This window comes from Nilaparvata lugens, chromosome X (genome assembly GCF_014356525.2).
Source record: "Nilaparvata lugens isolate BPH chromosome X, ASM1435652v1, whole genome shotgun sequence".
Taxonomy (NCBI): domain Eukaryota; kingdom Metazoa; phylum Arthropoda; class Insecta; order Hemiptera; family Delphacidae; genus Nilaparvata; species Nilaparvata lugens.
In genome coordinates this window covers 57,172,585-57,197,440 of record NC_052518.1, presented here as the reverse complement: position 1 = coordinate 57,197,440, position 24,856 = coordinate 57,172,585, and positions in this window count along the sequence as shown.

The following is a 24,856-nucleotide window of genomic DNA, read 5'->3' as shown; positions in this document are numbered from 1 at the left end:
GTATGTAGATATTCTGTACTCTATCGATTCCAAAACGTCTGCACAATTCGGCGTAGATGAGTCCATCGCTGCCGTACGGGGGTGGTAGTATCCAGCGGGATCTCCACAGCTTGTAGCAACGGTCGGCCGATAAGAAAGTGACCGGGTGTCAGCAGAGGTGAAGTTTCGTTGGGGTCCTGTGAACGCTTAATAGAGGACGACTATTCATAATTGATTCAATACGAGAGAACACTGTGAAATATTCCTCCATTGTCATTGGATTATCACCAATTTGAATTTTCAACAGTGTTTTCGCTGATTTAATATTTGCTTCCCAAATACCGCCGAAATTGGGTGCGCTAGGTGGATTGAAGTGCCAGGTTACTTCACGTTGTAGAAGAGCATTAAAAATGTCAGTCTTACTGTCAGCCAAGAATTTCGAAATATCTGATAATTTTTTAGCAGCTCCAACGAAGTTCAATCCGTTGTCAGAGTATACGTGAGAAGGTAGGCCTCTACGGGATGCGAATCTATCGAAAGCGGCAAGAAACGATTCAGTGGTCAGCTCCGATACATATTCCAAATCAACAGCTTTCACCGCTAAGCATATGAACAATGCAAGATAGTCCTTATACACTCTCGGTTTTTTGAGTGAGCTGCACTTCATATTGAAGGGGCCAGTGAAGTCAACTCCTACATGGACGAATACAGATGAGGCGTTCACACGAAAATGGGGAAGATCCGACATGATCGGCTGCTGAGGTTGAGCTCGCATGCGAGTACAACGGACACAATGATGCAATCTGCTCCTTATGAGGTTGCGCGCTGATATAATCCAATATTTGCGAGCCACTAGTGACTGAGTTGTGCGAGGTCCAACGTGAAGATTATCTCTGTGAGTCTGATCACAAATCAGAGTGCTTAAATGAGATAACTTTGGCAACAACAGTGGATGACGGCTGTCATACGGAGGGCTGGAGTTGCGGAGGCGTCCGCCCACCCTGAGAAGACCAGAAGAATTGATGAAAGGCGAAATAGAGAGCAGTTCTTGAGGTGAAGTTTCTCCCTTGCTGAGAAGCTTCAATGTTTCCACAAAATAGAAGGCCTGTGTCAACCTCACAATACACAAGAGAGCTGAACGAAACTCTGCAACAGACGGCGGAGGTGGAGCAGCGCGAGCAGCGCGAGCGCATAGTGCTGTATGGCTGCGAAGATTGTGTTCCCTTACTTTTTTCAGCGTACAATTTTCTATGAATCGCAACACGTAGGCAAATACACGTGTTGCCTTGTGTATATTGGAGTATTTCTCGAAACATTCAAGAGTGTGTGGTTTATTTACTACAGTAGTAGTGAGAATTGACACTGGTGGCTTCAGTTCAGACTCATCGACAATTTTTTCGACCCTTGAGATTGACAAATCCTTGAATTGGACATGGTAAGATGGAGGTCCGTTCCACCAGAGTGAGTTTTCAATAATATCTTGTGAAGCAAGCCCTCTTGAGGCTAAATCAGCTGGGTTCGATTCTGTAGGTACATGAAACCAGTTTTCTGGAGAGGTTAATTCGACTATTTGTGTAACTCGATTGCTTATATAAGTCTTGAGCTTGTAAGCTGGCGTTTTTAGCCAGTTCAACACCAACTTTGCGTCAGAGCACAGTCTTACATTGGAGATACTTTTTCCAAATAGAGGTATAATAACTTTATACAACTTTGACAGTAGTAGAGCTCCACATAATTCCAATCTAGGAATAGTATGTGTTTTCACAGGAGCGACTCGTGTTTTTGACATAATGAGATTCATCGATATGAATTGATCACTTGATGCAATATGAATATAGCAGACAGCACTGTAACCCTTTTCATATACTACATATTAATAATTTGAAACTATACCTAAGACTTGGCATGAAGCTCAAGAAAATTCATAGAGGGATTTAATTTCTACAATCTAAATGGTTGGAACCATTTATAAACTTAAATACTCAATTAAGAAGAAATGCACGCAATGACTTTGAACGCAATCTTTATAAACTAATGAATAATAGTATATATGAACAAACTTTAATGAATGTGAAAAAACATTCTGATTTTGAAATTGTAACTAATGAAAAAAGACTACACAAACTCATTTCAAAACCAAGAACCAAAAACTGGCATTTATTTGGAGAAAATGTTGTTGGAGTAACCTTAAATAAAGTTGAGATAGTGTTAAATAAACCAATTTATGTTCGAATGGTAATTCTAGAGGAAAGTAAAGCAGTCATGTTTGATTTCCATTATAACTATATTAAAAAAATATTTCCAAACCAATCTAAAGTTTAAATGTCAGATACAGATAGTTTCATGTATTCAATAGAGTGTGATGACATTTATGAAAAGATTAAGATACATGGAGATATATTTGACACATCAAACTATAAAAGAAATCATATGTGTTATAGTGATAAAAATAATAAAATTATAGGGAAATTTAAAGATGAACTAGGAGGCCTAATAATATCTGAATTTGTAGGTTTGAAACCGAAAATGTATTCATTCATATTATACAGAATAAAAGAAGAAAAGAATAAAAGAAGTGATTATACAGAATAAAATACAGAAGAAAAGAAGGTAGCAAAGGGTATAACAAAAAGTGCTCAGGAAAAGCAATTAAGTTTCAAATTATATAAAGATTGCTTATTTCAAGGAAAGACAAAAGTTGTAAAGTTTTATTCAATTGAAAGTAATCTTCACACAGTAACTACTGTGAAAAGAGAGAAGTTAGCTTTATCACAACATGATAATAAAAGATTTTTGGAAAATGATGGGATAAGTACCTTGGCTTTTGGACATAAAGATATAGAGAGTAGGAAGAGGAAACATGTTGATGATGATCATTGAGAAAGTATATATGAAAAAAAAATGATTTTCTAGATTCTATATTAATACAATTTTTTTTAGCTCTAAGATTCTTTGCTATTTTAGAATATAAGATTTTTTTACTTCAACTTTTGATTTTTATCAGTGAATATTGTTGTATAATTTGTATATATTATTAAATTTGAGCTTGTTTATAATATCAAGAGATATAAAAACATTGTATGATTTTTTCTTGAATAATCTAATAATTAGAATCAATGAATTTATTATAGTTGTATAGTTTGTATTTGTGTACATATATGGAATACTGAAATATATTCTATAATGATTATAAGAGTAGATAATTTTATTATTGAGATTTATTCTAATCTCTATCTAGAATTTTAACTTTACATTACTTTCCTAACCATGCCACTCAATGGTGTGTATTCATAGATATTATCATAGAGAATTAGGCAATAGGCAGTTGTTTTTGGTTTGAAATTTTCTGTTGAATCAAATGTTAATTTCACATCTATTGCTCCAGATTTTAATAATTCACTTTGTCTGCTGCAGTCTATAACAATTAATGGTGTGTATTTATCAAATGTATCATAGTCTATTGATGTATAGCTATCATGTTGTCTATGAGGATAGTATGAATATTGAAAATCCGAAAACATATGATACAACAAGTGTTTATTACCCATTATACTATCATAGGGGAAGTATTGTGCATTCAAATACAAGCGAATATTGTTGAGTTTACAAAAATTAAAGTTTGACATATTTTCAGCTATACTATTTTTCTTATCTCTTTGAAATCCAAGAATAATGAATCTAGGCTTTTCCATTTGTGATGCTGTTTTCACTGTCCATTGTTGTGTGGTGGCTTCAGGTAATGATGGGAATTCATGAAGCTGCCATGATCTGAATGGTATGACAATACCCTTATCATTGTGAGATAGATTTAATAAATCAATGCGAATTGAGTCTGAAACATGTATATAGGGTACACGCCATTGTATCTTTGTTATATCAATTTTTACTTTACCTGCTGTTGTTGATTGAATACTATTTTTATCTGATGATGATCTTAGAAGAACTAACTCCTGCCGAACATTCAATATAACCTTTTTATAATCTTCTATTATACCCAACCACATTTCTAATGGTATACAAAAACTGAATTTTTCTAAATTTTTCCATCCTTGTAATTTCCATCCATCATTTTCCATTACTTTTTCATTGAGTGCAGATTGAGATAGAAGATTTTTCATTGTGGTTGTAATTCCTACATTACGTGTACGATCAACTTCAACCCCACCGAGTTCATATCTAATTTCATCAAATAAATGTGCTACACCATTGTTTATTAGTGAATAGTCTGTTTTTGTATCATCTGCTTTCTTAACATCAATATTACCTTCAATTAGGAGGAAACTTTTACTTGGTAGCGTGTAAATATCTTGTTGATTGACACTGATACGAATTTCATCATTATAATTATATGTTTGAGATGCATATGGGGTGTGACTATGATATTCAAGTTTAGTTACTTTCATCAAATTTCACTTTATCACTAACATTGAATATACTACTACTACTGTTAATATGATTTATTATACTTTTTTGATTCATGATTATAATTTTTACCTCTATTTTTATTATATACAATAAATCCTAATCTTTGTAATAATTTCATATTTCTTTGTGAAAGTTCTCTACTTCCTACACCTCTATCATCATTATTGTATTGTGACAAAATATTTGAAAATATAAGCATTCTTTTTTATACTATTGTGTTTTTTTAATATGAAAACGTACTGTTATTACCTCTCCTCGAAAATTTATCAATTCACCATCTTGATCTACCAGTTTGATACTTATAACACTTAATCTATTTGTATTTATTGGAAGATAAACTACTGTTGTGGGTGATACTATTATTTTAAAACCAGGCGGAACAGTTGTATAAAATTCATATAATGTATGTCCCTCATTCCCATTATTATAGGATCCTTGTACAATATTACATTCAACACGAATACTATTTATATGCATAATATGAACTGGTTTTGTAGATATATGCCATTCATTTGCTGATAACTTTGTGTGTTGAAAACCAAGAATTGGACCAATGCTATCAGACATACTGAGATCAATTTCTTTGTCTGCATACAACTCACATTGTAATGTATTATTATTTGCTTCAATTTTCAACTGATTGCTTGTAAGATTGAGTTTATCTCTTATATAAGTTAGAATATCTTCCAATTCATATGATCCCTCAGGTATTTGTACCTGTTGTTTATTATAAATAAATTTATCATTAATATTGGTTTCAATATTTGGAATTGTATTGTATGTATATAAATTCACTAGTCCTACTTCATAGTTGCTAGAATCATCTAAATCAACTGGTGGAAAAATTTCACAAACCAATGGGTTCTGATTTGCTGTTAGTGTAAACATGATTATTTATGATATATTTTTTATAAAGCCATAATAGACATAAGTGACCACATACTATTGAGTTATTATTCATTTCTTGATATTTCTTATAGTTGTAATATATTCTCACACCTTTCATATAATCTATTAATTCTAGTGGTGGTGATAAATTTCCAAAACTATCAAAATACTCACAAACATTTTTATGTTTGATATAACAAGTCCAATGACTCCCAATCCCACTTTCTCCATCTAAATTTATTACACCAATTTCTAAATCTTTGTATGGTGTTTCTGGTAGATTATCTCTCATATAGACACCACGAAGGGGTATATTAAGTTTCTTTGCATAGTTTATGATTTCAATATTCGAGAATGATGTTTTTTTTAAGATTTTCCTTAATGTTTTTCCTATTTCTTCACTTCTTTTTCTATTATTTTTTCTCTTTAATTTCTTAATTCCACAACCTTTGTATGGCTTCAAGAATAGTCCACCACGAAATTTAGTTTTAGCATCCAATAGATTTGTAAAAAGATATGCTGCAGAGCGTTCACCTAAACCTGCATCAGGAGATTTCACTCTCTCCCAAGCAAGTGCAGCTAGCTTTCTATCAGCATCCATTCTATTCTGATTAGGGTCATTGTATGCAATATCATGTGCTCGACATGCTTCATCCAATTTATTTATTCCTTTATCTCCTCTTTTCAATCTTTTCTCAAGTTTGGTGCCGGGCCCGCAAAAATTGTAGCCGGGGATATGGAGCTCAACAGGTAGGAAGTCAATTGCTTTGTTCAATACACTACCAATTATACCAGATCCTAAATTTCTCTTAAGCTTTTTCAATAATATTTTTTTTCCAACACCAATATTTTTCTTCTTTATCATTTTTATTATATATATTTTTTCTCATCAACTATCCTCCTAAATGGGGTAATATCCTACAATATTCAAATCAAAAGATTCAACCGAATCAATTACCCATCCACTTCCATGCTGTACAAATCTGTCTATTTTCTTCCACATATTAGCTTTAATCTCAAGCCATTGATTATTAAATTCATTTATATTATCTTGAATTTGTAGAATTGTTCGTGCTCTTCCATGAAAGGTTGGTGAACTATTCATTTCATAATCTCCAACTAATTTCTTCAGCTTCAATTCGAGAGCAACATACCATTTTATATTATTGTTGAATTTTTCAGCTTCTCTTAAACAGATATCAAGTACAATTGGTTTCAATTTTTGAAATATTGTATCTGGATCTGTAGTATCTATTTTTTTCCATCTATATAGGAGACATTTACCATTAAAAGTTTGTGTCTTTTCAAAACTCTCCATACCAGTTATTATTTTTATTATAGTGAAAAATTACTGGGTCTGGTTAACCAAACCTACAATTTTTTTCTAGGTGTACTCACTCACACATACAGTACATTTTTCTTACATGTTGTTTTAATACCAAAATTTGAATTTATTTTTAGAAGAGGGTGGGAATTGTTGGAGTAAGTTTGGATCAGTTAAATTATTCCATTGTCTCCTATCATTGAGATCAACATTCTGTGGTAGATAATATGAATCAATTTTTTTTGCTAAACTAACTATATTTTGTAATATATTAATTAATTCTTCAGTCTCTTGATTTCTAGTTTGTTTTCTACTCAAATGGCATCCAAATTTATCAATACTCATGTTTTTAATATAGCATTAAACTTCATGTTTATATATGAATTTTTCATCAAACCAAGCTTTAAAGAACCAGGGCTGTACTCTTTCAGCAGAATACTTTTTATACTTTGATAATAATTGTGGATCTGACATTGCTTTATATTGATCATTCTTATTAAGATCGATTTCTGGTATATTATGTGCAGCTAATGGTATGTATTGTATAATCCTTATAAAATTCTGAATTAAATTTCTAATTTCAATATTAATATCATTATTATTACTATCATGCAATCATTGACCAAATTTATCAATAGACATTACACAAGAACAGTTATATATTTTTTCCATAATACTAAATTTCCACCTATAATTATTCCAATTTCACATAACTCTTCAATAATAGATGCAATTTCAGAATTGTGTCCAGTGTGTCCTGCTAGTTTAGAATTTACTAACAACTCTAATCTTTCACATAATTCATTTGGATCATCCCAATAGATATAATTCTTTTCCATTTTATTATTTGGTAATTCAATTTGCATATCTTCTTCTACTCCTTCTACATGCATTCCTCCTCCTCTACCAGAGATAGGTTTCTTCTTAGATAACTTTGGAGGAAATAAATTTTTAATTATACTTGTGTATTTATACCCATGATTCCTTTTAACACGTCCCAAACTATCAAGATGAACTCTAGTTATTTCAAGTATTCGTTTATAGGTTTTTAAATCTTTCCTACCATAAATAAATGTATCTGGTACTGCTTTGAATAGTAATTCCAATAGACCATGTGTGAGAGTAAATGAATGTTGGTTATCAATTATAATATCATTATTTTCAAATTTGACTACTTTATCACCAATATGCCATTCATCAATATCGGGGTTGAAGTGAACACCATATATATTACCTCTTTTTGTTGATCTCATGAAATTGTCTATATAAGTAGATACACTGCGCCTACGTGCAGATGATTTTAGTCTTTGGAGACTTGTATCAAATATATTTCTCAAACCATGTTCTTTATTTGATTCTTCTTCTACTGATACTTCTTCATCATTATCATTATCTACTCTATTTTCTTCTTCATCTTCTAATTCTTCATCATCCAATTCTACATCATCTAATTCTTCTTCTTTTTCTTGTTTTAATTCTTCTTTTTCCTTTTTAATAGTTGCTTCTAGAAAAGGTTGTTTCAATTGTTTCAATGATTCTGGAATAGGTTTAAATTGTTTTTGAAAGTTTTCCTCCTCACTTGCTACATCACCTGATAATTGACGGTGCTTTTGGAGTATTGAATCACCCAGTTGTTTAATATTTTTCTTGAGTGCACTCAACTCTTTCAAATCTTTCCTATACATTTTTATATTACTGTATAAATTTATCAAAACCAATTCTATATCTACCATTACTTCTAGTACACTCTTTGTTTATAACTAGAAATGTGTTATTATTTTTTTTCCAAGCTTGAGAACACATTTCTTCAAATTCTCTCTTATTCATATCAGGATAAATATGATCAAAATATATGTGTGTTAAATTACGATTATCTTGTTTAAATAGAACAATCAAGTTTGTGTTATCACGAATTAACTGCTTGGGTATACTGGAATAAGTTTGAGAAATGTAGAAACAATCAATATCATTATGTCTACCCATACTGAAATAGTTGCGGATATTCTGTTGATTTTCCATACAAATATCATCAAAAATCATAACTGAATTTGGATGTGCATCATTTGGGTGTGGTATTTCATCATTATCTTGATACATGTTGAAGTCAATTTCAGGTATTTGTATCATAATCTGCTTTAGAAGTTGGTATATTATCTTCTTGATGTGATTTGGTGAATACATATAAGTTTGAAAACTTGACACCATTCTGTGCAAATAGTAAATTGAATACTGTATTTGTTTTCCCAGAATTACTTGGACCACAAACAATACATCTTATGGAATTTGGTAAAAGTTCGCTGTGTCTGTGATAATTGATATTCTTCTTAGTAAGGAATTTATCAAAATTTATGACAGGTAGTTTTGATTGATGTTGTTTCAATTTCATCATATTTTTTATTATATTACGTTATATCATCACCTTCAACCCATGAATTATAAGATTTATCGAATCCAAGCCATTTAACATACAATTTACTACCCTTTTTCTTTAATACTTTTTCAATGAGGAATATATCTGGATATTTTGTTTTATTCATTTCATATTCATAGAATGTACCCTTAATAATTTCATTGTTCATATCTTTTAATCTATAAGTAAAGGGTATAGTGGGGAGAACATTTTGTATGGTGAAAATCTCATTTGTCCAGTTTGGGAGATAACCTTTCTCAAATATTGATTTGTATCAACTAATGCGTACCTTATCACCAATTCTATACTTTGGTTTACTTTGATTGCCAATTTTACGTTGTGCACTTTTATCTAAATTCATTAGTACATATTTTTCATTTTCTTTATTTACATCAATTGGTTTCATATTAATGCTACGATGTGTGGTGTTGTTATATTTTAACCCTTTGCGGTCGGTTGGCCAGTTGTACTGGCCACATTAGTTTCATATGCAGCCCGGAAATATTTCAATCTGAGTTGTCTCCGACGCTCGCATGGCCAGTGCTACTGGCCAGCTCCTTCTCACTGTCAGCTCGACAGCCATATTGATAGTTCCCTCCCACCAACTCGGAATTATTTTTACTCCATTCTACAGGTTTTTCAGAGTGTATTTCAAATTGAAAAACATAAATGAATTTAACTAAAAGTATTCTTTTATCTACATACACATATATTTAAGATGATGAATTTAATGGAATATATATTTAAAAGTTGAACATATTAATAAATCCCGCATAATCATTCTTGAAATCTTCTTCTTTTTCAGCTGTGAATCAATTCAGTCAAGTCCAATCAAGTTTCAGTCCAATTTAAAATTGTTGTTACAATTATATTTTTCAAAACCTCACCTACATGTAGTCCGGGATTTTTTGAACACGTTTTACAAAAAAAAACTGTTCTTTTTCTCTCTTTTCCTGGCCGTCTATCACTGCAAACAGCACAGTCTCTGGTCTTGCCGTCTGGTAGTTGATAGAGCAGATGCAATTTGCCACTAAGTCTCTCATCATCCACTAATTGAGACTGTCTTCCTCGTTTTTTCAAATTTCTTACATCAAATTATTTGAATCTACATCGCTGTCATGCTCAGAATCAACTATCAGATGAACTTCGTCACAATCCTCTTTTAAGTAGTCTCGTATTTCATTGGATCCTAAAATATTCTCCATATCCACTTAAACGACATGAACAACTCGAAATTGGTAGAGAAAATAATATAAGATATGAAAATCAAAAGTAACCATATTCACTTTAAAAACTCTCTATCATATGTAAACAATGTACAGTTGACATGAGAATGAGACTGAGACAGCTGTGGACAATATGCCATCTGTTGTTATTATTTTCACTACTTTATTCACTATAAAGTTGGCAGAAGTATTCTATTTAGTTAGGGAAATACTCAGTAGATCTCACCACTGAACAGAACAGACAGCAGTGTGAAAATATATATGTATTATGCAACATATTGTTGGCCAGTGGTGCTGGCCAGCCGAGCGTTCGATGACTTTTATGTTGGCCAGTCCCACTGGCCATCTGATCGGCTGCGACAACCCAGTTGAAATAAATCTGAGTTGCTACGCAAAATGGTCTGGTCAGTACAGCTGGCCACCCGACTGACAAAGACAACCTATAGCTTAGTTTTAAGATCGCAAAGGGTTAAGATAAGTGTTGGTAACAGCTCCAACCATTTATGATTACCCTGTATAGTGAATTCACGGAACATATTCTCTTTAAGAGTTCTGTTGAAATGTTCACAAATTGCAGCTTTCTTATCACTATATGTACTGTAATGGTTGATCTTATATGTTTTGAAGAGATTCTGAACAGTTGTGTTGTAGAACTCTTTACCTGCATCAGTTTGAAAATTGATAATCTTATGTTTTTGGAGTATTGGTTTCAATGCTGCTGCCACCTCATTTCCAGTTTTAGTTTTCATTGGTATTGCAAATGCAAATTTACTGAAACAGTTTATTACGGTTAGTATGTATCTAAAGTTCTTATTTAATGTACTATAGTTGGACATGTCAACAATATCAGCTTGATATAAATCTGTTAGACCTTTTATTTCAGTGCGACGTGTGAGGAAATTACGTCTGAATCTACCATGTAGCTCATGTGCAAGTTTCTCTCTTGTGGACATTCCTTTTCAAATATACAAAGTTGAGGTATCCAGGTGGGGTGGGAGATAATCTATTCTTCTATATTTATTACATTTTTTTCATACCATTCTTTAAAAGAGATTCCAGAAGAAAGTGAGAATTGTTGGATCAAGTTTGAATCAGTCATATACTTCCACTCTTTTTCATTATTGAGATTAATGTTTGGAATATAGGGTGCAGCTAATGGTATGATTTGTAGAACATAGAAGAAATTCTGAATCAAATTTTTAATATCAACATTAATATCATTATTATTTCTATCATGCAAATATCAACCAAATTTGTCAATACTCATGATCTATTTTTATTATGGATCCTTATTTTCTGTTCAATCCTAACAAATGGATTTACTGAAAAAATTATTCTTAGTTATTCAAGAAATCATGATCTGATCCTTATTTTTTGTTCAATCTTGACAAATGGGGTGTCAATGGATTTGTTATTAGATTTACTGGAAAAAGTTACTCTTGTAGATTTTTTGTAAAATTAACGGTTTCTTAGTTATTCAAGAAATAAAAAAAAGCTGGATCTAGTTTTTTTTTCAAAAAAAGTGGGAAATCTTCATTTGAGGTTTATTGTGAGATTAGGGGTATGGCTAGGTTAGGTTAGTTCAGATTACATTGAATTGGGCAAGGTTAGAACCAAGAATCAGCTTTGGGGCAGATTTGAGCCAGCTTTTCTCCAGCTTTGAGCCAGCTTTTCTTCAGAAGTCTCACTTTACCCCTACTATCCTGTATGCCAAATTTGAAATGAATAGGACAATTAGAAATACCCGGTCAATCACTTCTTATGCTGGTCAATAGGGTTTTTGACCCCTAAACATCATTATATTTCGATGAAACTTCAACAGTATGTTGAATATGTTTGAATAATCCTTTATGCCAAATTTCAAACGATTCGGATAATAATTGATACCTGGTCAATCACTTTTTAAGCTGGTCAATAGGGGGTTTTTGCCCCTCACCGCCCCTAAACATCATCATATTATGATGAAATTCCCACAGTATGTTAAATATGTGTGAATTATCCTGTATGCCAAATTTGAAACGAATCAGACAATTAGAAAAACCCAGTCAATCACTTTTTATGCAGGTCGATAGGGTTTTCAATCCCTAACCACCCCTAAATATCATTATATTTTGATGAAACTTCAACAGTATTTTATATATGTTTGAATTATCCATTATGCCAAATTTGAAATGAATCGGACTATTGGAAATACCCGGTCAATCATTTTTATGCTGGTCAATGGGGTTTTTAACACGTAACCACCCCAAAAAATCATTATATTTTGATGAAGCACTAACAGTATGTTAAAAATGTGTGGATAATCCTGTATTCCGAATTTGGAATGAATCGGAGAATTGGGAATACCCAGTCAATTACTTTTTATAATGGTCAATAGGGTTTTTTTAACCCATAACCACCCCTAAATATCATTATATTATGATGAAATTCCTACAGTATGTTAAATATGTGTGAATCATCCTGTATGCCAAATTTGAAACAAATCGGACAATTAGAAATAACCGGTCAATCACTTTTTATGCAGGTCAATAGGGTTTTTAACCCCTAACCACACCTAAACATCATTATATTCTGATGAAACTTCAACAGTATGTTAGATATGTTTGAATAATCCTGTATGCAAAATTTGAAACGAATCAGACAATTAAAAATACCCTGTCAATCACTTTTTATGCTGGTCAATAGGGTTTTCAACCCCTTATCACCTTTAATAGTCGAGATATACCAATGAAACTTCCACAGTATGTTAAGTATGTGTAAATTATCCTTAATGCTGGATTTGGAAAGAATTGTCAATTAGAAATATCTGGTCAATCACTTTTTATGCTGGTCAATAGGGTTTTCAACACCTTACCACCCCTAGTAGTCAACATATTTTCATGAAATCAATAGGGTCAATGGGGTTTATCACCCCTACCACACCCAAATATCATTATATTATGATGAAATTCCTACAGTATGTCAAATATGTGTGAATCATCCTGTATGAAATTTGTAATGAATCGGACAATTGGAAATACCCAGTCAATCATTTTTAAGCGGGTCAATGGGGTTTTTAACACCTAACCACATCATAAAATCATTATATTTTGATGAAACTTCAACAGTATGTTGAAAATGTTTGAATAATCCTGTATGCAAAATTTGAAACGAATCAGACAATCAAAAATACCCTGTCAATCACTTTTTATGCTGGTCAATAGGGTTTTCAACCCCTTATCACCTTTAATAGTCGAGATATACCAATGAAACTTCCACAGTATGTTAAGTATGTGTAAATTATCCTTAATGCTGGATTTGGAAAGAATTGTCAATTAGAAATATCTGGTCAATCACTTTTTATGCTGGTCAATAGGGTTTTCAACACCTTACCACCCCTAGTAGTCAACATATTTTCATGAAATCAATAGGGTCAATGGGGTTTATCACCCCTACCACACCCAAATATCATTATATTATGATGAAATTCCTACAGTATGTCAAATATGTGTGAATCATCCTGTATGCAAATTTGTAATGAATCGGACAATTGGAAATACCCAGTCAATCATTTTTAAGCGGGTCAATGGGGTTTTTAACACCTAACCACATCATAAAATCATTATATTTTGATGAAACTTCAACAGTATGTTGAAAATGTGTGAATTATTCTTTATGCCGAATTTGAAACGAATCAGACAATTAGAAATACCCGGTCAATCACTTTTTATGCTGGACAATAGATTTTTCAACCCCTTATCACCTTTAATAGTCAAGATATTCCAATGGAACTTCCACAGTATGTTTAGTATGTGTAAATTATCCTGTATGCTGAATTTGAAAAGAATTGTCAATTAGAAATACCCGGTCAATCACTTTTTATGCTGGTCAATAGGGTTTTCAACACCTTACCACCCCTAGTAGTCAACATATTCTCATTAAATCAATAGGGTCAATGGGGTTATTCACCCCTAACCACATCCTGTATGCCAAATTTGGCGAGGTTTGGAAATACTCGGTCAATCAGTTTTTATGCTGGTCGATAGGGTTTTTAACCCCTATCCACCCTAAACATCATTCTATTTTTATGAAACGTCAACAGTATGTTGAATATGTGTGAATTATTCTTTATGCCAGATTTGGAACGAATCAGACAATTGGAAATACCTGGTCAATCACTTTTTATGCTGGTCAAAAGGGTTTTTCAACCCCTAACCACCTCTAAACATCATTATGTTTTGTTGAAATTTCAACAGTATGTTAAATATGTGTGAATTATCCTGTATGCCAAATTTGGCATGAATTGGAGGATTGGAAATACCTGGTCAATCACTTTCTATGCTTCTCAATAGGGTTTTTAACCCCTAACCACTCCTAAACATCATTCTTTTTCAATGAAACGTCAACAGTATGTTGAAAATGTGTGAATTATTCTTTATGCCGAATTCGAATCAAATCGGATAATTAGAAATAACCGGTCAATCACTTTTTATGTTGGTCAAAAGGGTTTTCAACCCCTAACCACCCCTAAACATCATTATATTCTGATGAAAATTTCACAGTATGTTAAATATGTATAAATCATCCTGTATGCCAAATTTGAAACGAATCGGACAATTATAAATTCTTTCTTTATTCAAAATTCTTTATTCAAAAAAAAAAAATAATTATACAATCAAATGCATTCCAAAAATCAAATACAATATTGTTTCCTAATTTCTAATATGTGTTCCCTATAGGCTACCCTGTGTGGGGACACTTGAATATATATAATAAAATATTTATATACAAATTTAAATATTATATCATGAAGAACATAATAATTGAATATGGTATTATATTGAAATAAATCAATATGTCAATATTTATAATCATTCTTGCACACATTCATACGCACACACATTCACATATGCGCACACATTCATACGCACACACATTCACACATGCGCACAAACACACACACACACACACACACCACCACACACACACACACCACACAACACACACACACACACACACACACACACACACACACACACACACACACACACACACACACCACACACACACACCACACACACACACACACCACACCACACACACACACCACCACACACACACACACACACACACACACACACACACACACACACACCACACACACACACACACACACACCACCACACACACACACACACACACACACACTTACACAAAACTTAAAACTATGTACGGAGTGGTTGCTGTTTTTTTTTCATATTTAGTTCAATTTTATTCATAGTTAACGTTTCGTTTTTTTTTTCAAAGTGCTGATGTAATTATACCATAAATGAATGCGTTTTGAAGAAAGATACAGTGATTGAAATTTGATACTGTCTTACTGTTTACGAATACCGGACGGGATTTGTGAGTTCAATGATCTTTGATTGTTGCAGTGTTCATGTCGTGTAATGTGTAAATTATACTAAATTTAGACCTATATTAATTTAGTAAAAAAATCATTCGGGTTGTCTAGTTGTAAAATGAATTTCTTGATTTCTTTTCTAAATAACTGACGTGACGTTATTTTCCTGTTGTTACTGGAAGTGAATTGAATATTTTTATAGCTATGTATTTGAAGTGTCGTCTGGAATGTTCTAATCTTGGTTTTGGGAGGTTAATGTCCTGTGAATTCCTGAGGTTTATTCTTTCTCTCATCTGTTGAATATCGGAATTATTTTCAGCTAAATCCAGCAATGCTTTGAATAGAAAAGAATGTCTCACTGATAATATTGACAGTTCTCTGAAGAGCATCATTGAACTATATTGTTTTGGTTTATTACAAATTATTTTTAATATATGTTTCTGACCAGTAATCACAGGTTTAATATGAACATTGTATGCACTCCCATAGCATATTATTCCATAATTTATTCTAGAACCAATAATTGCATGGTATACTTGTAACAATACTTCTTTTGGACATAACTGTCTGAGGTAATAGAACTTCCTTATGTATACAAATAACTCATTTTTTATCTTCTGTACATGATCTGACCAAGTGAGCCTACTATCCAATATGAGGCCCAGATATTTAACTGTACGTGCTTGTTTTATAGTTTCACAGTTACACAATAAATTATTCACCTGTTGCGCACAATCTAATTTATGGAAGTAAATACTAGTTAACTCCTGATCCGTGTTTTGAAGATTAAATTGTATTATATTAGATTTGTCTGTGTTGATAGTTAATTTATTTTCGCAAAACCACCACCTAAGGTGCTTAAGATCCATTTCTAATTTATTTTTAAGTTCTTGATTTGTTTTGGCCGAATAAAATATAACTGTATCGTCTGCAAAAGATGTAATCTTTCCTGTAAGTCACCATCCGTCAAATCGTTAATAAAGACCAGGAATAAAGTACTTGATAACACTGATCCTTGAGGAATACCTATGGTAATGTCCCCGGGTTCACTCAACGTATCGTTAATTCTGACCCTTTGACTCCTATTAGATAGGTAGCATCTTAACCAATCATTGGCAATTCCTCTTACTCCTGATAAATCAAGTTTTTTTAGAAGCATGTTTTTATCAATTGCATCATATGCTTTAGATATATCAAGAAACAGAGCTGCACACTTATTATTAACACTAAAACTGTCATTTATTTTTGAAATGAGATTTTTAATTGCCGCTTCTGTACTTCTTCCTTCACGGAAACCATATTGGTTATCACTAAAAAAGTTATTATTTTTATAAAAGTTTTCAAGTCTAATCTTGAATATTTTTTCTAAAATCTTGGAAAGAACCGGTAAAAGTGAAATTGGGCGGAACTGATCTATGTTTTTACAATTTGCTTTTTAGGAATAGGTATAACTACGCTGTGTTTGAACATGCTTGGGAATTTTCCTTTGGCAATACTTAGGTTAATTAGATCGGTTAATTTGTTCAAATAATTTATGTAAGTTTTTTTAATCATGCTTGTGCTTATCCCATCTACACCTGGCCAGTCAAATACCCAGTCAATCACTTTTTATGCTGGTCAATAGGGTTTTCAACCCCTAACCACCCCTAGTAGTAAACATATTCTCATGAAATCAATAGGGTCAATGGGGTTTTTCACCCTAAACCACAACTAAATATCATTACATCATGATGAAATTCCTACAGTATGTTAAATATGTGTGAATTATCCTGTATGCCAAATTTGAAACAAATCGGACAATTAGAAATACCCGGTCAATCACTTTTTATGCTGGTCAATAGGGTTTTTAACCCCTTACCACCCCTAAACATCATTCTATTTCAATGAAACGTCAACAGTATGTTGAATATGTGTGAATTATTCTTTATGCCGAATTTGAAACGAATCGGACAACTAGAAATACCCAGTCAATCACTTTTTATGCTGGTCATCAGGGTTTTCATCCCTTTACCACCTTTAATAGTTGGGATATTCTTATGAAACTTCCACACCATGTTTAGTATGTGTATATTATCCTGTATGCTGGATTTGAAAAGAATTGGAGAATAAGAAATACCCGGTCATCACTTTTTATGCTGGTCAAAAGGGTTTTCAACCCCTAACCACCCCTAGTGGTCAAAATATTCTCATGAAATTTCAACAGTATGTGAATTATGTGTAATTCAACTGTTTGCCAAATCTGAAACGAATCGAATAGTTGCCGGCAAAAAGGTTGTAACCCACAACTTTTGGCAAAGTGATGCTTCCATGCAAAAAGGTTGTAAAAGTAGTGGTTTTACTTCTACAATATCTTATATTGGTTAACCTGATTATCAACAACTGATCTCGGTTTTCAAATTGAACCTCCACACTTGATCATGCATAAAGGTTGTCACGTTGTTGCTGTTCCTGAAAAATTTACATTTTGTGAAATACAACCTTTTTGCCGGCGGCTATTATTGGACAATTAGAAATACCCAGTCAATCACTTTTAATGCTGGTCAATAGGGTTTTCAACACCTTACCGCCCCTAGTAATCAACATATTCTTATGAAACCAATAGGGTCAATGGGGTTTTCCACCCCTAACCACATCTAAATATCATTATATTATGGTGAAATTCCTACAGTATGTTAAATATGTGTGAATTATCCTGTATGCCAAATTTGAAACAAATCGGACAATGAGAAATACCCGGTCAATCACTTTTAATGCAAGTCAATGGGGTTTTTAACCCCTAATCACACCTAAACATCATTATATTCTGATGAAACTTCAACAGTATGTTAAATATGTTTGAATAATCCTGTATGCCAAATTTGAAATGAATCAGACAATTGGAAATACCCAGTCAATCATTTTCAAGCTGGTCAATGGGGTTTTAAACACCTAACCACACCATAAAATCATTATATTTCGATGAAACTTTAACAGTATGTTAAATATGTGTGAATTATCCTGTATGCCAAATTTGGCATGAATCGGATGATTGGAAATACTCGGTCAATCTCTTTTTATGCTGGTCAAAAGGGTTTTTAACCCCTAACCACCCTAAACATCATTCTATTTTGATGAAACGTCAACAGTATGTTGGATATGTGTGAATTATTCTTTATGCCAGATTTGAAACGAATTAGACAATTAGAAATACCCGGTCAATCACTTTTTATGCTGGTCAATAGGGTTTTCAACCCCTTATCACATTTAATAGTCGAGATATTCTCATGAAACTTCCACAGTATGTTAAGTATGTGTATATTATCCTGTATGCTGAATTTGAAAAGGATTGGAGAATTAGGAATACCCGGTCAATCACTTTTTATGCTGGTCGATAGGGTTTTCAAAACCTTACTACCCCTAGTAGTCAACATATTCTCATGAGATCAATAGGGTCAATGGGGTTTTCACCCCTAACCACACCTAAATATCATAATATTATGATGAGATTCCTACAGTATGTTAAATATGTGTAAATTATCCTGTATGCCAAATTTGAAACAAATCGGACAATTAGAAATACCGGGCGATCACTTTTTATGCTGGCAATTAGGTTTTTTACCCCCAACCACCCCTAGACATCATTTTATCTTGACGAAACTTCAACAGTATGTTTAGTATGTGTAAATTATCCTGCATGCCAAATTTGAAACGAATCGGACAATTAGAAATACCTGGTCAATCACTTCTTATTCTAGTCAATAGGGTTTTTGACCCCTAATCACCCCCAAACAACATTATGTTTTGTTGAAATTTCAACAGTATAATAAATATGTGTGAATTATCCTGTATGCCAAATTTTAAACGAATCGGACAGTTAGAAATAGCCAGTCAATCACTTTTTATGCTGGTCAATAGGGTTTTTTACCCCTAACCACCCCTAAGCATCATTATATTATGATGAAATTCCTACAGTATGTTAAATATGTGTGAATTATCCTGAATGCCAAATTTGAAACGAATTGGACAATTAGAAAAACCTGGTCAATCACTTTTTATGCTGGTCAATAGGGTTTTTTACCCCTAACCACCCCTAAACATCATTCTATTTTGATGAAACGTCAACAGTATGTTGGATATGTGTGAATTATTCTTTATGCCAGATTTGAAACGAATTAGACAATTAGAAATACCCGGTCAATCACTTTTTTAGCTGGTCAATAGGGTTTTCAACCCCTTATCACATTTAATAGTCGAGATATTCTCATGAAACTTCCACAGTATGTTAAGTATGTGTATATTATCCTGTATGCTGAATTTGAAAAGGATTGGAGAATTAGGAATACCCGGTCAATCACTTTTTATGCTGGTCGATAGGGTTTTCAAAACCTTACTACCCCTAGTAGTCAACATATTCTCATGAGATCAATAGGGTCAATGGGGGTTTTCACCCCTAACCACACCTAAATATCATAATATTATGATGAGATTCCTACAGTATGTTAAATATGTGTAAATTATCCTGTATGCCAAATTTGAAACAAATCGGACAATTAGAAATACCGGGCGATCACTTTTTATGCTGGCAATTAGGTTTTTTACCCCCAACCACCCCTAGACATCATTTTATCTTGACGAAACTCCAACAGTATGTTTAGTATGTGTAAATTATCCTGCATGCCAAATTTTGAAACGAATCGGACAATTAGAAATACCTGGTCAATCACTTCTTATTCTAGTCAATAGGGTTTTTGACCCCTAATCACCCCCAAACAACATTATGTTTTGTTGAAATTTCAACAGTATAATAAATATGTGTGAATTATCCTGTATGCCAAATTTTAAACGAATCGGACAGTTAGAAATAGCCAGTCAATCACTTTTTATGCTGGTCAATAGGGTTTTTTACCCCTAACCACCCCTAAGCATCATTATATTATGATGAAATTCCTACAGTATGTTAAAATATGTGTGAATTATCCTGAATGCCAAATTTGAAACGAATTGGACAATTAGAAAAACCTGGTCAATCACTTTTTATGCAGGTCAATAGGGTTTTAAACCCCTAACCACCCCTAAACATCATTCTATTTCGATGAAACGTCAACAGTATGTTGAATATGTGTGGATTATTCTTCATGCCAAATTTGAAACGAATCAGACAATTAGAAATACTCGGTATTTTATTCTATTTTAATGAAATGTCAACAGTATGTTGAATATGTGTGAATTATTCTCTATGCCAAACTTTAAACGAATCAGACAATTAGAAATACCCGGTCAATCACTTTTTATGCTGGTCAATAGGGTTTTTCACCCCTAACCACACCTAAGCATCATTATATTATGATGGAATTCCTACAGTATGTTCAATATGTGTGAATTATCCTGTATGCCAAATTTGAAATGAATCGGACAATTGGAAATACCCAGTCAGTCATTTTTAAGTGGGTCAATGGGGTTTTTAACACCTAACCACACCATAAAATCATTATATTTTGATGAAACTTCTACAGTATGTTAAATATGTGTGAATTATCCTGTATGCCAAATCTGGCATTAATTGGAGGATTGGAAATACTCGGTCAATCACTTTTTATGCTGGTCAATGAGGTTTACAACCCCTTACCACCTTTAATAGTTGAGATATTATTATGAAACTTCCACAGTATGTTTAGTATGTGTATATTATCCTGTATGCTGAATTTGAAGAGAATTGGAGAATTAGAAATACCTGGTCAATCACTTTTTATGCTGGTCAATAGGGTTTTCAACCCTTAACCACCCCTAGTGGTCAACATATTTCCATGGAATTTCAACAGTATGTAAAGTATGTGTGAATCAACTGTTCGCCAAATTTGAAACGAATCAGACAATTAGAAATACCCAGTCAATCACTTTTTATGCTGGTCAATAGGGTTTTCAACACCTTACCACCCCTAGTAGTTTGCATTTAACATATTTAACATATTTCAATTTATTTATTCAATTTTCACAATATTACATTTCACCAAGTACATATATAATAACCTCTCTAGCTATTTAGCTATTTGAGAGGTATACAGTTAGAAAATTTACAGACAATAATTATTTTAAAACAATTTGACATTTCCAATGAACACAAAGTCAACAAAAGAAGTTCGAAAACAGTTCAGTACAGATTGTCGGTACACTTTTTCAGCATCCCACTTTGTCACAGTATTCTGATCACAGATATCCATACAGAAGGCATTTGCTGCCAACTTGATTTTCATCGTCTCAGCCACAAATTAATACACACAGGTTACAAGCAAGATTTATCTAGTTACTCTTGCTAAAACTCATTTTGATCTTTTTCATAATAATAATAATTATTATAACCTTTCTTTCATCAGAGTATAAACATTACAAGAAATAAACTCAACAAAAAACATTTTTTTTTCTAATATTTTCAATTTTGAACCCTTAATTGCTCAAATTATACATCGTATTTTTATGTGTTTCCATTTAATCTTGTTGAATATGACTTTATTATCTAACAAACAAATCTACTTATACCAGGCTCAAATCAGTGTTTATAAATAATATGGAAGTTATTCATATAATTGGTAGCATGAAAATTATTTATAATAATCTGGAAGTAAACTTCTAGCTTTAAATGCGTTTTGAACCATAGCCAACTTATTATAACATTGAATCAAGTATTCTAACCTCATTAACATTTACAACGGGTAAGTCATTTAATAATTTCAATCAGAATAATCTAAAGTTATGCTAGCTATTTTTCCTATTCTTTATTAATTCTCATAAAATATGCCTTTAATTTCCTTTGAGCTTCACCTTTCCTTTCCAAATTTCTTAATTCTATGGGGAGAGAGTTCAATAAATTGGGTATTCTATTATTAGGTAAGTTTTTCCCATAAACATTATTATATCTCTGCGTTCTGTAATTTCTTTGTCGCAGCCCATAAACAATTTCATTTAATACTCTATATTCCTCTTTAAAATAGTTCCTTGACAAGTCATGGTACTTGAATAGTAGATAGTACATAGTGAACATATTCTCATGAAATCAATAGGGTCAATGGGGTTTTTCACCCCTAACCACACCCAAATATCATTATATTATGATGAAATACCTACAGTATGTTGAATATGTGTGAATTATCCTGTATACCAAATTTGAAACAAATCGGACAATTAGAAATACCCGGTCAATCACTTCTTATGCTGGTCAATAGGGTTTCTAACCCCTAACCACCCCTAAACATCATTCTATTTTAATGCAACGTCTACAGTATGTTGAATGTGTGTGAATTATTCTTTATGCCAAATTTGAAACGAATCGGACAATTAGAAAAACCAAGTCAATCACTTTTTATGTAGTCATTAGGGTTTTCAACCTCTTACCACCATTAATAGTTGAGATATTCTTATGAAACTTCCACAGTATGTTTAGTATGTGTATATTATCCTGTATGCTGAATTTGAAAACAAATTGGAGAATTAGAAATACCCGGTCAATCACTTTTTTTGGTGGTCAATAGAGTTTTCAACCCCTTACCATCTTTAATTAATAGTCGAGCTATTCTTTTGAAACCGCCACAGTATGTTTAGTATGTGTATATTATCCTGTATGCTGAACTTGAAAAGAATTGGAGAATTAGAAATACCTGGTCACTCACTTCTTATGCTGGTCAATAGGGTTTTCAACCCCTAACCACCCCTAAACATCATTATATTTCGATGAAACTTCAGCAGTATGTTAAATATGTGTGAATTATCCTGTATGCCAGAATTGAAACGAATCAGACAATTAGAGAATCCCGGTCAATCACTTTTTATGCAGGTCGATGGGGTTTTCAACCCCTAACCACCCCTAAACATCATTATATTTTGATGAAACTTCAACAGTATGTTGGATATGTGTGAATTATCCATTATGCCAAATTTGAAATGAATCGAACTATTGAAAATATCCGGTCAATCATTTTTATGCTGGTCAATGGGATTTTTAACACCTAATCACCCCAAAAAATCATTATATTTTGATGAAACTTTAACAGTATGTTAAATAAGTGTGGATTATCCTGTATTCACCTTTAATAGTTAAGATATTCTTATGAAACTTCCACAGTATGTTTATTTTGTGTATATTATCCTGTATGCTGAACTTGAAAAGAATTGGAGAATTAGAAATACCCGGTCAATCACTTTTTATGCTGGTCAATAGGGTTTTTAACCCCTCACCACCTTCAATCGTCGAGATATTCTTATGAAACCGCCACATTATGTTTAGTATGTGTATATTATCCTGTATGCTGAATTTGAAAAGAATTGGAGAATTAGAAATACCCGGTCAATCTCTTTTCATGCTGGTCAATAGGGTTTTGAACCCCTAACCAACCCTAGTGGTCACATATTCTCATGGAATTTCAACAGTATGTACAGTATGTGTAAATCAACTGTTTGCCAAATTTGAAATGAATCGGACAATTAGAAATACCCAGTCAATCACTTTTTATGCTGGTCAAAAGGGTTTTCAACCCCTTACCACCTTTAATTGTTGAGATATACTTATGAAACCTTCACAGTATGTTTAGTATGTGTATATTATCCTGTATGCTGAATTTAAGAAGAATTGGAGAATTAGAAATACCCGGTCAATCACGTTTTAAGCTGGTCAATAGGGTTTTCAACCCCTCACCACCTTCAATTGTAGAGATATACTTATGAAACCGTCACAGTATGTTTAGTATGTGAATATTATCCTGTATGCTGAATTTGAAAAGAATTGGAGAATCAGAAATACCCGGTCAATCACTTTTTATGCTGGTCAATAGGGTTTTCAACCCCTTACCACTCCTAGTGGTCAACATATTCTCATGAAATTTCAACAGTATGTGAAGTATGTGTGAATCAACTGTTTGCCAAATTTGAAACTGATTGGACAATTAGAAATACCCAGTCAATCACTTTTTATGCTGGTCAATAGGGTTTCCAACACCTTACCACCCCTAGTAGCCAACATATTCTCATGAAATCAATAGGGTCAATGGGGTTTAACACCCCTAACTTTCATTATATTAAATATCATCATAAATGATATACTAAATATCATTATATTATGATGAAATTCCTACAGTATATTAAATATGTGTGAATTATCCTGTATGCCAAATTTGAAACAAATCGGACAATTAGAAATACCCGGTCAATCACTTTTTATGCTGGTCAGTGGGGTTTTCAACCCCTAACCACCCCTA